The sequence below is a fragment of the Cervus elaphus genome, chromosome 1, assembly GCF_910594005.1.
Source record: "Cervus elaphus chromosome 1, mCerEla1.1, whole genome shotgun sequence".
In the NCBI taxonomy this organism is placed as follows: domain Eukaryota; kingdom Metazoa; phylum Chordata; class Mammalia; order Artiodactyla; family Cervidae; genus Cervus; species Cervus elaphus.
This window is the reverse complement of record NC_057815.1, coordinates 9,005,569-9,019,178: the sequence shown is the minus strand read 5'-3', so window position 1 is coordinate 9,019,178 and position 13,610 is coordinate 9,005,569.

The following is a 13,610-nucleotide window of genomic DNA, read 5'->3' as shown; positions in this document are numbered from 1 at the left end:
CCCTGCCCAAGAGGACCTTATAGCTCTTTACAAATGCAGTTATACAGAAATGACCACCTTCATCCTCCCATGACCCACTGAAATCAAAAACAGTTGCAAAATGGAGAGACCTCATGTACCCAAGAAAACAAGCTGTTGAAGGACCAGGATTTTAATTCTGATGCTTTGGTCAGTTGGCTGGATGACCTTGGACAGACTCTTTGTTTACAGTTATATTAACATTTCTGCAATATTTGGATGGAGAAGCTAAGGACCTGACTCCCCCCCTCCCCGCCCCAGGTAATAGAAATGCTCATGTCTCCCCTATGCCCTTTAAAATCAACCAATCAATCAATATCCATCCAAACATTTCAATAAAAGACTTTCTCTTTTTGGTCCTAGTCAACCTCCTTAAAAGGTTATCTGCATTAATTTTTCTTCACCTTTCCACCTGCATTTATTTCTTAGCAAGGCATGGCAATCTGCCCTTGGCCTCCTAACCATCATTACACCAGCTCTGGTTAAAACTACCTCTTCATTAACAAAAGCAAATGGTTATCTTTTGATCCTCATCTTGCTTAACTTTTGACCACAAAAAGAAGAAGGCAAATGACCTTAAGGTGTGGGAAATACATTTTGAAGTTTGAGTCCAGACAAACTGAGTCTCAATGCTGAAATCGCAATTGCCATTTAAAGGGCCTTTGTTCTGCTGAAAGCATCCCATATTCAGAATCAAAATGTGAATTATTCAAGTAATCAAGGAAACTGGGTCTACTAAAGTACCTTACCATGACATCAGACACCAAAAGTGAAATCTGATGACAGGGAAATGATTAGAGCACAAAGCAATCTGTTGCTTTGTTCTGATTTGAAATGATGATGGTAAAGTAGGCACCTGCTGCTATGTGTACCTGATGGGTCCTAATACATTTCAGACCACTGTCTAGTCATTCTGCCATGTTCAATCACAATGTATTTGTCTGGTGTCATATACCATTAAGACCTTCTTCTTTGTTAAGGAGCCTCTCCAAAGATCCAAGCAAAATGTTAAAGATGATAATTTGCCTTACAGCAGACATCTTCAGTGGTTAATTTCAGGCACACAGGTATGTGGGTGCGGGCAATATTTTTGGTTAGGAAAAACTTTCCCAAGCCCTCTGGACCACCACCCCCTTCCTTTCTTTTCACCTCCCCTTGGAGTTGACTGCATTTTAATGGGGCATTTGGTGAAGCTGCTACCCTGAGCTGAGTCAGATTGTTGCAGAGAAAGTTTATCATTCTCAGGATTGCTGTCAGGATGATTAAATAGAGCTGTTGTGCAATAGGTCCTAACCCACAGCAGCAATGAAGGGGAGTAAACACTGGACTGGGAATCGGGAACTGGTCTAGTCTGGTTCGGTGACTCTGGGCAAGTCTCTTCCACTCTGTTAGCCTGGGTAGTGTCACCTATAAAAGGTGGGCTGACCTAGATAACTGACTCTAAAGTCAGTTTTAAAAATTTCTCTTTCAACTCTATAGTTCTCCGAATTTCTTTAAACCAGTTTTCCCTTGGTTGATTTTACCACTACTTTGCAAAGTGATTACTTCTTGTCTCTCACCTCTTCACTTACTTTTTGGCTAGTTCACTCAGAGATAACCACAGGAAATATGCATCTCACAAGCAAATAATTTTCTCCTTTGGAAACATCTATGCTGTGCTCACTGTGGAGCAATTACATGGTAAATCTGGGATGTGTCCAGAATAGTCACTCTTATAAAACTCTTCAGCCTGAATGTTGGTTGCTCACTGATACTTGTATGAAATGCCAATTTGGTGGCAAGGTTTGAAACCAGACAACTCTACTAAATAACCAGGCTCTGTATGAAATAGGTTATAGTCATCTCATGCTTCCACTCTGATAATTACTCTAAAGATTTTCAAATCCTAAGACTGATGAAACTTTTTACATTTTTTTTTCTTGTTCCTGTTCCCCAGACTCAAGCTGATAGACAGCCAGAGCCTGGAAGCAATAATGACTCATTATTTAAACATTATTATGTCAATAATAATCATACCCTCTTTCTTGGGGCTCAAGCACTAATATAAAGACTTTTTTTCTTTTAAAGACTCACAACCAGAAATACTGTGAAATTTCAGAATGTTAAGGATAAAAAGAATATCCCTAAAAATGTCCCAATAGTGTTAACATAAAATACAGGACAGCTAGTTAGCATTGAAGTTCAAATAGACAATAAGTAATATTTTAGAATAAGTATGTTTCTAGAATTTCCTTGTTTATCTGAAATGCAAACTTAGTTGTATATCTTACATATTTACTTGCTAGATGTGGCAGTGCTGTTTTTCAGAGTAAAACCAGATCACCCAAACATCCCACAATTAGCAGTGGATGGTAATAGGCAATTTGACTGATGTTTTCAAAATTCAGAGACATTAAAACTCTCAAGTTATAGTCACAACCTACCCAAGATATCAATGAAGGGATAAATGAAAACTGAAACTGAAAACTGAAAATATGAAGGCTATGAAAATGTGTGAAAAATATGAAGAATATGAAAACATGTGAAAAATATCAAGAATATGAAAAAGTGTGAAAAATATGAAGAATATGAAAATGTTCCAAAAATATGAAGAATATGAAAATGTATGAAAAATATGAAGAATATGAAAATATGTGAAAAATATGAAGAATATGAAAATGTTCCGAAAATATGAAGAATATGAAAATATTCTGAAAATATGAAGAATATGAAAATATTCTGAAAATATGAAGAATATGAAAATATGTGAAAATATGAAGAATATGAAAATATACTGAAAATATGAAGCATATGAAAATATACTGAAAATATGAAGCATATGAAAATATACTGAAAATATGAAGATTATGAAAATGTGTGAAAAATATGAAGAATATGAAATATTCCAAAAATATGAAGAATATTAAAATATTCGGAAAATATGAAGAATATGAAAATATTCGAAAAATATGAAGAATATGAAAATATTCGGAAAATATGAAGAATATGAAAATACTCTAAAAATATGAAGAATATGAAAATATTCGAAAAATATGAAGATTATGAAAATGTGTGGAAAATATGAAGAATATGAAAGTATGTGAAAAATATGAAGAATATGAAAATATTCTAAAAATATGAAGAATATGAAAATATGTGAACAACATGAAGAATATGAAAATATGTGAACAACATGAAGAATATGAAAATATGTGAAAAACATGAAGAATATGAAAATATGTGAAAAATATGAAGAATATGAAAATATTCTGAAAATATGAAGATTATGAAAATGTGTGAAAAATATGAAGAGTATGAAAATATTCTGAAAATATGAAGAATATGAAAATATTCTGAAAATATGAAGAATATGAAAATATTCAGAAAATATGAAGAATATGAAAATATTCCAAAAATATGAAGAATATGAAAATATGTGAACAACATGAAGAATATGAAAATATTCGAAAAATATGAAGAATATGAAAATATTCTGAAAATATGAGGAATATGAAAACATGTAGAATATGAAAATATTCTGAAAATATGAAGATTATGAAAATGTGTGAAAAATATGAAGAATATGAAAATATTCTGAAAATATGAAGAATATGAAAATATTCTGAAAATATGAAGAATATGAAAATATGTGAAAATATGAAGAATATGAAAATGTGTGAAAATATGAAATATATTAAATATATGAAAATTTATGTATTATATGAAAATATAAGAAATATTGAAAGTATATAAAATATATGAAGAATATGTAAATATTCTGAAAATATGAAAAATATGAAATATATGAAATATATGTGCAATATGAAAATATATGAAATATATGAAAATATATGAAATATATTAAATATTTGGAAATATATGTAATATATTATGAATATGAAAATATATGAAAAGATGAAAATATGAAAATATATGATATATATGAAGAATATGAAAATATATGTAAAATAAGAAAATATGAAATATATTAAAATATATGAAAATATATGAAATATATGAAAATATATGAAATATATAAAATATATGAAATATATGAAAATTTGAGAATGAGAATATATGAAATATATGAAAATATATGAAATATATGGAAATATATGAAATATATGAAAAATATGAAAATATATGAAATATATGGGTAAAGAAACAGAAAATAAAGACAAACTTTCCTGCCTTCATGGAGCTTACATTCAGGTGAAGAGATGAAAAGCAACTATGCTATAAAGTGATATGTGTTGGTGTAATAAATAAAGTAGAGGAGGAAATAGGAAGTGTTGTAGACTGCTGGAACTTTAGGAATGGTGTTTGGAACATCCTCACTGAGGATATCTCCTCAGTCTAATGAGGGGACATGACTGTCTCCTCAGTCATTGTCTGCGATGGAATGGATTTGGGGAATCAGTCAGACTGTCCACTGTACCTGCAGAACGTACAGTCCAGGTAAAACAGGAGGACAGGTGGCTCTGGGGGAGAGGTCTCCTGGGACAAAAGGAGACGTTGTAGAGTATCTGTTGTCATGGAAAATTTAAAAATACTGTGAGAATTAGAAGAAATAAAAACAAGTATAAGGAGACAGTTAACTTCACAGAATACCACTTGACTCCTCCGTGAATAATGCTTACAAAGTCACAATGATGTAAAACGTTGTTATTAGTTTACAAATTTTAAAATATACTGATAGAGAAAGCATGGAAGATGTAATTTTAATTATAGGACCAAATGTAAATGTTATCACCTGGAATGCTCTACGATTGGAATGCCAGGAAAGGAAGACAGCAGAGCTAAAGATAAGTCTAAGAGCACCAGTGTTCTCTTTAAACCCAAGGGGATGTTAAGAGACCGACTATATTTGGTGTATGTTTACTGCCTAAAATTACAAAGATAGCCAAACAATAGAGAAACAAATATGTGTTATAATTACACAGGGAAATTGGGGAAGATAGATGTGAGGTGATATAAGTGAGCTGAATCTTATAGCAGCAACTTGAATATCTAAAATGGACAAATTCAGACATTGTATATAAACTCACATTTACTGTAGAATCATAGAAGAAATACAGAATTTTGATGTAGCTACAGAATAAACAAGTTATAGAGTTAGTGGGCTAATTTTGGGGAGTTAAGACAGGGTGAGAGTGAAGAACAGAGTATTATTTTCATTATTAGTCCTTTCAGACAAATTTGACTTTTGAACTATGTGTGTGCATTACACTGAATTTTAAAATATCTGGTTTCCACTCTACAAAAATTTCTTTCTGTACTCCTGAAAGTGATATGCTTTCACTGTGGAAAATTTAGAAACTATATAAAACTTCTCCAGGATTTAGAGGTAACTATTAAAATATTGGCCCATTTTCTTCTAGTCTTTTGAGATCAATTACATTTGCACACATTTGTGATTATGTGGAGTAAGGATACAACTTGATGTATTCAAATTTGTGAATCTAAACTGATTAACTCAGATTCCATAGATAATTTGTAACATTTAAAATCTCCCTTATGATTTCAAATGAAACCAAAATAAACATGATATTAAAATCTTTCTGCAAAGAGACCTTTGGCATTAAACAATAGCAGTAAAATTAGCCTATTTACCAATGTGACTAGACCCCAACAATCTAAGGGTAAGTTCATTCTGATGTTAATCAGGCAGTGAGAACTATGATTTGCCAGACAAAATTAAATGACAGATTTGTTTCATAACTGGACAGTTACATCAGTTCAGTTCAGTTCACTCAGTCATGTCCGACTCTTTGCGACCCCATGGACCACAGCATGCCAGGCCTCCCTGTCCATCACCAACTCTTGGAGTCTACCCAAACCCATGTCCATTGAGTCGGTGATGCCATCCAACCATCTCATCCTCTGTCATCCCCCTCACCTCCTGCCCTCAATCTTTCCCAGCATCAGGGTCTTTTCAAATGAGTCAGCTCTTCGCATCAGATGGCCAAAGTATTGGAGTTTCAGCTTCAACATCAGTCCTTCCAATGAATACTCAATGAACACTTCAATGAACACTTCAAATGATCTCCTTTAGGATGGACTGGTTAGATCTCCTTGCAGTCCAAGGGACTCTCAAGAGTCTTCTCCAAGACCACAGTTCAAAAGCATCAATTCTTTGGCATTCAACTTTCTTTATAGTCCAACTCTGACATCCATACATGACTACTGGAAAAACAATAGCCTTGACTAGATGGACCTTTGTCGGTAAAGTGTTGTCTCTGCTTTTTAATATGCTCTCTAGGTTGGTCATAACTTTGCTTCCAAGAAGTAAGTGTCTTTTAACTTCATGGCTGCAGTCACCATCTGCAGTGATTTTGGTGCCCCCACCAAAAAAGTCAGCCACTGTTTCCACTGTTTCCCCATCTATTTCCCATGAAGTGATGGGACCGGATGCCATGATCTTAGTTTTCTGAATGTTGAATTTTTTTGTGTGTGTGTGTGTGTAATAAAGTTTTATTAAAGTATAAAGGAGATAGAGAAAACTTCTGACATAGGCATCAGAAGGGGGCAAAAGAGTACCCCCTTTGCTAGTATTAGCAATGGAGTTATATACTCTCCAATGAGTCCAAAGAATGTCTGGAGGCTGCAAAGACCTCACCAGACCCATTCCCATAATTTATATTTTAAGATAACAGAGTTGGCCAGAAGGTTTAATCCAAAGATTGTCCTCAGGCAGGATACATCCTTGTAAAGACCAGACCTACTCCCATAATTTATGTTTTAAAATAACAGAATTAGCCAGAGGGTTTAATCCAAAAGACTGTCCTCAGGCAGGATACATTATTGTTATATAATCCTAAGGAATGTAGAGGAAAAAAAGTAAAAAAAAAAGTTTGTCCTTTCTTCCTCCTTGAATATCCCAGACCTCTCTCTCCTTGGGGACCCCTAGACTTCTTATCAACCTGCCTAGGAAATGACTCTCATTCCCCCCTTTTCTTTTAGGAGAATTATGTTGCCTAGGGAAAAGGGGCATCGTTCTCATTCCACAACTGCTTCCGAGCTGACAAGGGGCGTTGTCCCTAAATTGGTGAGGCAACATATTCTCCTAATCCTCAAAGTGAGGATGTCTGATCCAGGGGCCCCAAGTAATAGTTGGAGGAGGCTGTGGCACTCATAGGAGCTCGGACAACTATTTGTAAATTAAAAGCAGTTAGAAAACCCCATTATACAGTTACAGATGTAAGGCAAAATAGTCATTAAACCAAGTTAAAATCAAAATGAAAAGTCACATTATGTCCATGGTTACATCAGTCCATCTTAAGGTTGTTAGATGTCATCAGTTTAAGAAGAGGCATCACATGCGATTGTTGAAGGTATTTGCAGACTTGGAGAAAGTTCTTTCCTTGAAGTGGAGATGTCCACCACGAGACACCTTCCACTGATGAAGAGGGGAGTGCTCCGCAGACCCAGCAGTTTGAATGATTGTGGAATGCAGCTTAGGAGTGAGCCCAGGAAAGGAAGGCATTGTCTTGAGGATCAAACGGCAGACTCAGGATTTCTGGAGTCAGCAGAAGTAGGCTCATATAGATTATCAGGCCCATCTTGTCCTGAAAGATCCCGGACGAGCCCCCAAGATGAAAGGTTGTCACTGAACGATGAGAAGAGGATTCTTGGCCTCCGGAGGAGATGAATTCAATCCAGGGCCAAAGACGAGGCTGGATCGCTCAGAGCTTTTGTGTAATAAAGTTTTATTAAAGTATAAAGGAGATAGAGAAAGCTTCTGACATAGGCATCAGAAGTGGGCAAAAGAGTACCCTGAATGTTGAATTTTAAGCCAAATTTTTCACTCTCCTCTTTCACTTTCATCAGGAGGCTCTTTAGTTTCTCTTTGCTTTCTACCATAAGGGTGGTGTCTCATCTGTGTATCTGAGGTTATTGATATTTCTCCCCAGCAGTCTTGATTCTAGCTTGTGCTTCTTCTAGCCCAGCGTTTCTCATGATGTACTCTGCATATAAGTTAAATAAGCAGGGTGACAATATACAGCCTTGATGTACTCCTTTTCCTATTTGGAACCAGTCTGTTGTTCCATGTCCAGTTCGAACTGTTGCTTCCTGACCTGCCTACAGATTTCTCAAGAGGCAGTTCAGGTGGTCTAGTATTCTCATCTCTTTCAGAATTTCCCACAGTTTATTGTGATCCACACAGTCAAAGGCTTTGGCATAGTCAATAAAGCAGAAATAGATGTTTTTCTGGAACTCTCTTGCTTTTTCAATGATCCAGCAGATGTTGGGAATCTGATCTTTGATTCCTCTGCCTTTTCTAAAACCAGCTTGAACATCTGGAAGTTCACGATTCACATATTGCTGTAGCCTGGCTTGGAGAATTTTGAGCATTACTTTACTAGCGTGTGAGATGAGTGCAATTGTGCAGTAGTTTGAGCATTCTTTGGTGTTGCCTTTCTTTGGAATTACAATGAAATTTGACCTTTTCCAGTCCTGTGGCCACTGCTGAGTTTTCCAAATTTGCTAGCATATTCAGTGCAGCACTTTCACAGTATCATCTTTTAGGATTTGAAATAGCTCAACTGGAATTCCATCACCTCTGCTAGCTTTGTTTGTAGTGATGCTTCCTAAGGCCCACTTGACTTCACATTCCAGGATGTCTGGCTCTAGGTGAGTGATCACACCATTGTGGTTATTTGGGCCATGAAGATATTTTTTGTACAGTTCTTCTGTGTACTCTTGCCACCTCTTCTTAAAGTCTTCTGCTTCTGTTAGATCCATACCATTTCTGTCCTTTATTGAGCTCATCTATGCATGAAATGTTCCCTTTGTATGTCTAATTTTCTTGAAGAGATCTCTAGTCTTTCCCATTCTATTGTTTTCCTCTATTTCTTTGCACTGATCACTAAGGAAGGTTTTCTTTTTTTTTTTTTTTTCCATTTATTTTTATTAGTTGGAGGCAAATTACTTTACAATATTGTACTGGGTTTTGCCATACATAGACGTGAATCAGCCATGGATTTACATGTATTCCCCATCCCGATCCCCCCTCCCACCTCCCTCCCCACCCCATTGCTCTGGGTCTTCCCAGTGCACCAGGCCCGAGCACTTGTCTCATGCATCCAACCTGGGCTGGTGATCTGTTTCACCCTTGATAATATACATGTTTCGATGCTGTTCTCTCAAAACATCCCACCCTTGCCTTCTCCCACAGAGTCCAAAAGTCTGTTCTGTACATCTGTGTCTCTTTTTCTGTTTTGCATATAGGGTTATCATTACCGTCTTTCTAAATTCCATATATATGCGTTAGTATGCTGTATTGGTCTGTATCTTTCTGGCTTACTTCACTCTGTATAATGGGCTCCAGTTTCATCCATCTCATTAGAACTGATTCAAATGAATTCTTTTTAATGGCTGAGTAATATTCCATGGTGTATATGTACCACAGCTTCCTTATCCATTCGTCTGCTGATGGGCATCTAGGTTGCTTCCATGTCCTGGCTATTATAAACAGTGCTGCGATGAACATTGGGGTACACGTGTCTCTTTCAGATCTGGTTTTGAGGAAGGCTTTCTTATCTGTCCTTGCTATTCTTTGGAACTCTGCATTCAAATGGATATATCTTTCCTTTTCTCCTTTGCTTTTCACTTCCCTTCTTCTCACAGCTATTTGTAAGGCCTCCTCAGACAGCCATTTTGCCTTTTTGCATTTCTTGTTCTGGGGGATGATTTTAATCCCTGTCTCCTGTATAATGTCATGAACCTCCGTCCATAGTTCATCAGGCACTCTGTCTATCAGATCTAGTCCCTTAAATCTATTTCTCACTTCCACTGTATAGTCATAAGGGATTTGATTTAGGTCATACCTGAATGGTCTAGTGGTTTTCCCCACTCTCTTCAATTTAAGTCTGAATTTGGCAATAAGGAGTTCATGACCTGAGCCACAGTCAGCTCCCAATCTTGTTTTTGCTGACTGTATAAAACTTCTCCATCTTTGGCTGCAAAGAATATAATCAATCTGATTTCAGTGTTGGTCATCTGGTGATGTACATGTGTAGAGTCTTCTCCTGTGTTCTTGGAAGAGGGTGTTTGCTATGACCAGTGCGTTCTCTTGGCAGAACTCTATTAGCCTTTGCCCTGCTTCATTATGTACTCCAAGGCCTAATTTGCCTGTTACCCTGGGTGTTTTATTTTCTTCCTACTTTTGCATTCAAGTCCCCTATAATGAAAAGGACATCTTTTTTGGGTGTTAGTTCTAAACGATCTTGTAGGTCTTCATAGAACCATTCACCTTCAGCTTCTTCAGCATTATAGTCAGGACGTAGACTTGGATTACCGTGATATTGAATGGTTTGCCTTGGAAACGAACAGAGATCATTCTGTCTTTTTTGAGATTGCATCCAAGAACTGCATTTCAGACTCTTTTGCTGACAATGATGGCTACTCCATTTCTTCTAAGGGATTCTTGCCCACAGTAGTAGATATAATGGTCATTTGAGTTAAATTCACCCATTCCAGTCCATTTTAGTTCACTGATTCCTAAACTGTCAATGTTCACTCTTGCCATCTCCTGTTTGACCACTTCCAATTCATGGACCTAACATTCCAGGTTCCTATGCAATACTGCTCTTTACAGCATTGGACCTTGCTTCTATCACCAGTCACATCCACAACAAGGTGTTATTTTTGCTTTGGCTCCATCCCTTCATTCTTTCTGGAGTTATTTCTCCACTGATCTGCAGTAGCATACTGGACACCTACCAACCTGGGCAGCTCATCTTTCAGTGTCCTATCTTTTTGCCTTTTCATACTGTTCATGGGATTCTCAAGGCAAGAATACTGAAGTGGTTTGTCATTCCCTTCTCCAGTGAACCACATTTTGTCAGAACTCTCCACCATGACCCGTCTGTCTTGGGTGGCCCAACACGGCATGGCTTAGTTTCATTGAGTTAGACAAGGCTGTGGTCCATGTGATTAGATTGGTTAGTTTTCTGTGATTGTGGTTTCAGTCTGTCTGCCCTCTGATCCCCTCTCTTAGCGCCTACCATCTTCCTGGGGTTTCTCTTACCTTGGACATGGGGTGTCTCCTCTCGGCCGCTCGCTGCTCCAGCACTATCGCCACTTGCTGCTCATAGATACCTTATATAATAAGGCATGGTATTCAGATCCTGCCTTCCTCACTGGCCTTGCCTTCCATTCTCCAGTCTTTGCTCAGTGCCCAAGCTCCTGGGATCTAGCTCTCCATCATAGAATGTACCAGGCTTCTCTCCCTGCTTTGTGCTTGCTGCATGCATTCCCTGATGCATGCACTTGGGATGCTCTTTGCAAGCTATTTAGCCTGAACAAGTATTACACGTCCATTAGGTCTCAGCCTAGATCCTCTCTCCCCTGTGATGCTTACCTAATTCCTTCATGGATATCGTACAGCCTCTTCCCTTGGGCAACCACCAAACTTTCTCCATATGCTATGACTAGTGCATATGAAGTATGAGTTACAGAGCTAAAAGAATGTGTTATGGGGTCAGACTGCCTGAGCTTGGCTCTCAGCTCCATATCTAACTGGAAAAGTCACTAAAATAATGGGAGCCTCAGTTTGTTGTTGTTGTTAAGTTGCTAAGTCATATCTGACTCTTTGTGACCCCATGGACTGGAGCATGTGAGGCTCTTCTGTCCTACACTATGTACTGGAGTTTGCTCAAAGTCATATCGTGATACCTTACCATCTCATCCTCTGCTGCCCCCTTCTCCTTTTGCCTTCAATTTTCCCCAGAATTGGAGTCTTTGCCAGTGAGGTGGCTCTTTGCAAAAGGTGGCCAAAGAATTGGAGCTATAGCTTTAGCATCAGTCCTTCCAATGAATATTCAGGGTTGATTTCCTTTAGGATTGATTGGTTGGATCTCCTTGCAGTCCAAGGGACTCTCAAGAGTCTTCTCCAACACCAGAGTTCAAAAGCATCAGTTCTTTGATGCTTAGTGTTTTTAATGGACCAACTCTCACATCCATACCTGACTACTGGAAAAACTATAGCTTTGACTAGATGGACCTTTGCCAGCAAAGTGATGTCTCTTTTTAATACCTGTCTAGGTTTGTCATAGCTTTTCTTCCAAGTGGCAAGAATCTTTTAATTTCATGGCTGCGGTCACCATCCACAGTGATTTTGGAGCCCAAGAAAATAAAGTCTGTCACTGCTTCTACTTTTTCCCTTCTCAGGGCTCAGTTTACTCATCTGTAAAATGGTATTATTAATAATATCTACCTCATTGGCTGTGGGAAAGATTACAAACTACAGAGAAGGCACTTGGCACAGTGCCTGGACTATGTTGTAATGATTGACTTGCATGGCTAGCCACTGAATTAAGGGACTATAACTTTTCATCTTTACATACTCTGCACCACTGTAGAACTTGGCATCGCATCCTTGAAAGTTTATTGACTAAATGAATGGATAAATGAATGCTTTAGAGAGTAAATTCTGTTACCTTTTTATAATTATCATTTTTCAGGATAGTAGTTCCAAGAATGGGCCTCAAAGTCATGCAAAAAGCCAATAAGCATTATTAATTCAAGGAGCCAATATTTCTCTTATTAAAATAAAGAGTCACTTCCTGACTACATTAATTGTATTATCAGCCCTGAGAAAGATTAATCTAAAAGCTATGAGGTCTCTCAGCAATGCAGGACCTTGTCTGTTTCCTATAAGATTTCTCACCATCATAGAGATGACAGTACTTCTGATATACAGAGATTGAGGACTAATGGGATAATGCATTTCATGAAGGATTCCTAACCACAATATGAGTGGGAGCAACATTAAAGCACGTTTTTATTATCTTGTGAAATATTATCTTGTGAATTCATGTTTTCTATTTGACTGCTTTTCTCCCCCTCGACAGAATTGTGGTTCCACTCAAGCCCAGGCACATGCGATGCCTTTGGAGTTGTGTGGTGCTGACTCGTGTCCTCAGGGACTGTAAGTACTAAGGGTGATGCTGTTCTGTGCATCACCCCGGAACCAAGACTCCACCATCAGAATGAGACGATGCCTTACTCCACCTGCAAGAGAATGGGATTCTATTGGCATTTTGCAAGTCTGAGTCCAAGCCAGACACTCTGGCAGTTATTTGGGAGAATAATATTTGTCCTGCTTATCTGCAAAGGCTGCTGGAAGACTCTAGTGAGCGATTTTATAGAGTACAAAGTGATCTACAAATACAAGCATTTTTATTATGATTGAAAACACATCTCATCTTCTACTGGAACCTCTAGATAAAGGAATGTTGGTATGATAAAGAGCTAGAGCTAAAGGGGGAAAAGTGCTAAAAACCTAATTACCAAATATGGCATTAAGAGAGTAATTACTTGATTAATTAATGATAGGGGCCCTATGTTTAAAGTCTTTCAGTTATACTGACATCAACCATCTTTGCCTATCAGGATTGGCTTATTTCTGCTGACGAAAAACTACCAAACCACTGAGGCCTAACTGACATGTGATTAATATGGACTCTGTAATTGTATGGTTGAGTTTTATGCATGAAGCTGTATCCCTGATTTTTCTTCCTTAATTTCCTTCTGTTTAACTGTTGGTTGTAAAACAGTTTTAAATATATCTGCTGAGCATGAGTGCAAGTTTTGCAACTTGAAAAGTG